This window comes from Dipodomys spectabilis, unplaced genomic scaffold (assembly GCF_019054845.1).
Source record: "Dipodomys spectabilis isolate Male_0828 unplaced genomic scaffold, ASM1905484v1 ptg000240l, whole genome shotgun sequence".
Classification (NCBI taxonomy): Eukaryota; Metazoa; Chordata; class Mammalia; order Rodentia; family Heteromyidae; genus Dipodomys; species Dipodomys spectabilis.
The window spans coordinates 2059168-2063600 of record NW_024870917.1 but is presented as its reverse complement, the minus strand read 5'-3'; positions in this window follow the sequence as shown (position 1 = coordinate 2063600).

The following is a 4433-nucleotide window of genomic DNA, read 5'->3' as shown; positions in this document are numbered from 1 at the left end:
TTACACCTATTACTTCATTTGATCAAGTCTCCATTTTCATATGCAGAAAAGTCACTTTAAGATCTCTATCTTCCTAGGCATTTTGCAAAACAATAGAATAAAGCACACACTCTCTCTCTCTCTCTATATATATATGTATGTATGTGTGTATATATATATATATATATATATATATATATATATATGGTTTATAACTAGACACTTTCTCCAAGAACTGAGTTTCTCTGGAAACAGAATGAGCTGAACAAATCCAGTGAGGCCAAGCAAGGCACTTCTCTCTGTTACTTTCTCAGTATAATATTTGGCAAGTATTTGCTGAGCCCCTAAACTAACCCAGGCCTAGTGTGGATACGGGAAACACAGCAAGACACGCCCCTCCTGCGCCACGCACCCTCCTGCGCCACGCTCCATCCTGCGCCATTCAGCGTCCTGTGCCACTCTCCATCCTGCGCCACGCACCATCCTGCGCCACGCTCCATCCTGCGCCATTCAGCGTCCTGTGCCACTCTCCATCCTGCGCCATTCTCCATCCTGCGCCAGTCAGCATCCTGCGCCACTCAGCATCCTGCGCCACGCACCATCCTGCGCCACGCTCCATCCTGGACCATGCTCCATCCTGCGTCATTCTCCATCCTGGACCACACTCCATCCTGCGCCATACTCCATCCTGCGCACTCTCCATCCTGCGCTACTCAGCATCCTGCGCCACTCAGCATCCTGCGCCACGCACCATCCTGCGCCACGCTCCATCCTGGACCATGCTCCATCCTGCGTCATTCTCCATCCTGGACCACACTCCATCCTGCGCCACACTCCATCCTGCGCACTCTCCATCCTGCGCACTCTCCATCCTGCGCTACTCAGCATCCTGCGCCACGCTCCATCCTGCGCCATCCTGCGCCACACTCCATCCTGCGCACTCTCCATCCTGCATCATTCTCCATCCTGCACCCTTCAGCATCCTGTACTGTGCCCCATCCTGTGCCATGGACCCCCTGCATCGTGGAGCCAGCATTCTGAAGACAGCTAGAATATAAGTTGCATTAGTGCACCTGGTACTCTTATTACAGCTATACTATTTCAATAAAGAGCTGCTATTATTTTTCCCATTTTATAGTTGAGGATAAGACAAATTAATGTGGTAAGTCTGCAAGAAATCAGAATCTTGGCATTGTGAAATGGAAAAGAAGACCTGACATTCTGTTGGGTGGGAAGCAATAGTAAAATGTCTGACACTCGCATAGCAGTTCCTCAACAAGTTACAACCAACAGTAACAGTAAAATGATCCATTAACTTGATGTACACATCACATTTTCCTTCACCTCCATACACAACAGAGAAGCTTTTTCCATGATGACTGCTCAAGACTTCTCCCTGTATAACTGCATTTCGTAAGATTTAAGAAACCCTTTTCCACCCAGCATCGGTGGCTCACACCTGGAATCCTAACTGCTCAGGAGGCTGAGATATGAGGATCTCAACTAAAAGCCAGTCTGCAGGAAAGTCTGTGAGACTCACCAAAACAAGAGGAAGAGGACCTGTGACTCAAGTGGTAGAACACTAACTAGTCTTGAACACAAAAGCTCAGGGACAGTTCCCAGGCCTCAAGTTCAAGCCCCAGGACCAGCAAAATAGACCACAGAAAGAAACTTTTTTCCATATTTGTAATAAAATTTTAACTTCCTACTATGACTAAACTCTGCTCAGAAATCCTTAAGCAAACACAGAGGCCAAAATAATTTTTGTGGAGACAATGGTGTGTTCTACTTGATGTTTTAAACATAGCTTCCAGAGATGTAAGCGTAGTTCGTATTTTGCTGAGGAAATGTGAGCACAGCGAAGTTACATTACTTCCCAAAGGCCACACAGCTAGCAAGTAGTAGAGCCATGGTTTCAACCCAAGCTATTGAGACCCAAAGTATGATTTTTGTCCTGTAGGACTGCTTTTTCCCCCAGCTGAGATCCCTCTGAATTTGCTAGTAACTTCCTTCCGCAGAAAACAAAGGATGCATTGATACCGATCACTCAATTTCTTACTTGGGGAATAAGGAAGTAATCCATAATCAATTGCCTATTATTTGATTATTGGGCTCTAGCCAACAAAATTGTCACTTGGTCATATGTTGGAGGAAAGACCAAAACAAGGAGACAATGACAAAAACTTTAAGGTTTGTCTAATTGGGCAGAGACCTGTAAGAGAAAGATGCTCTTCATTATTTTAGAGCCTAGGCCCTTTAGATCTTAATGATTTTGACAGATATCATGCCCAGGTTTCAGCCTTCAGCCATCTTCAGAACAGCCTATGGGATGGGCACTGTTTTGTGAGTAGGTATTTGAGGGAAGAGGAGGAGGAGGAGGAGGAGGAGGAGGAGGAGGAGGAGGAGGAGGAGGAGGAGAAGAAGCAGGAGGAGGAGGAGGAGGAGGAGGAGAAGGAGGAGGAGGAGGCACATTGGCTTGTCCATCTGCTAAGTAGCTGAGTGGGGATTTGAACTCAGTGGGTTTTATTTTTTGCTGGTTTGTCCTTAATTTTATTCAAATACACAGTTTTCTGAGTCAATTACAATTTGGTGGGGTTGTTTCTCGACACTAGGCTGGGGAGATGATGTAAATGTCTAGCTTGGTGCTTCATTTCACCATAAGCCCAAGAAAAGCTTCATTTGTGTGCACTACAAATAGTATCCATAACTATGTGATATGTACAGACAGTATATGATATGTAGCACGTAATAGGCTATGTAAATCCATAGAATATGTTAACTAATGTATACTATATAGTGAGTGTATTTAAAAAGATCTAACAAATCCCGTCTAGATATAGCTTATTATATTTATTAGCATAAACATTCGTTAATCTCTGAAGGACAAATCTTTATTAATTATTACTATCTTTAAGTTGCTTTGGGAAGGGGTTTCAGTTCCGCCCATCAGATGATGAGTACAGTGCATCTTGACCAATGGTCCCCCTTCCCATCTTGCCCCCTCCCATGCTGCTCCCCTGCCCCCTCCCATGCTGCTCCCCTGCCCCCCTCCCATGCTGCCCCCCTGCCCCCCTCCCATGCTGCCCCCTTGCCCCCCTCCCATGCTGCCCCCCCCAGCCTCCCTCGGGACTTATTTGAAATGATAGCTCTCAAGCGCAACTTGGACTGCAAAAGGTTTGCAACAAATGCAATAAATGTTCAGGGGAGAATTAGGAGGAAAGGTTTTGCCAGCGCTGGGGTCAAAAGGACCCTGGCAGGGGTCAGAAAAGCGGGGAGGGGAACCAAGAGGTCCCGCCCCGCATCGGATTGCTCATAGCCTTGCATTAGATTATTATTGTTGTGAATATTGTTATTTTCATCAACAGAAATCCTCAAATCATTTTCCTCGGTTGCCCAAATGGGTTTCACTTTTACCAGCCACAGTGTGTGTGCGTGTGCGCGCGCGCGCGTGAGCACGTGTGCTCGTGCAGCTGTGTATTTAGGCTCGCTTACCATGGCTATGGCAGGACCTAGGCGACACCGTGGGGAACCCGGGTTTGAAGCGGCCAGCCTCTCCTTTGCGCAGCACACAGAGTAGAGAAGGAGGGAGGGGCTTGGGGAAAACGCTGCCCAGCAGAAATTTAAGCCTGCCATTCCCTTGACCTCAGGGACACCACATCAATATCAACATCATCATCATCACCATCATCTTTAAGTAATTGTACAAAAGCACTTCGATCCAGCAGGGCTTCCATCATCCCCCCCCCCCCCCACACACACACAGCCCAGCCTGCTTGCCCGTCTAGGACACGGCAGCAGTGACTGGTCGCCTGTGGGAGGAGGGCCCGGGTGGATGCTTTGGGGGCAATCGTGAACGCACGTGGGCATCTCAAAGTGCGCCCACCGGAAAGGAAATTCCGCAGGCTCAGCGGACCCCTCGGGGCCCCTTCGGGACCTGCCGGCTCAGTGCTCTCTTCCTATGCGTGTGTGGTGTCTCCCCGGTCCCTGCTTCCTTCCTGGGCTGGGGAAGCCAGCTTTCCAGCTAAGGAAGCCCAGCCTTGGCTAAGACAAGGTTCCCTCCCCGGAGGGGCGCGGGCTCTCGGCCCCGGGCAGGCTCGGACACCCTTCCAGGCGCACCCAGAGGCCTCGCCCGCCCTGCACGGCGATTGTGCAAGCGGGCCAGGCTGTACCCGGTGAACCCGGGCTGGACGCGCTTTCCCCAGTGATCTCCGGGGTGGAGCCCGCGCGCCTCCTGGCCTGTGCCCTCGCTCACCTCGCCGATCCGTCCGCCAGCCCCGCTCGGCCCGGCCCATTGGCCACCCGGGCGGCCCCCCGGCTCCATAAATACACGGCCCCGCGCGCAAGCCACGCCAGAGCCCGCAGCGCCCCGCTCCCCGCCGTGCGCTCCCGACGCCGTGCAGAGCCCAGGCGGACCCGCACCAGCTTTCTTCCCTCCTCCCCAGAGCCGTCGCCCT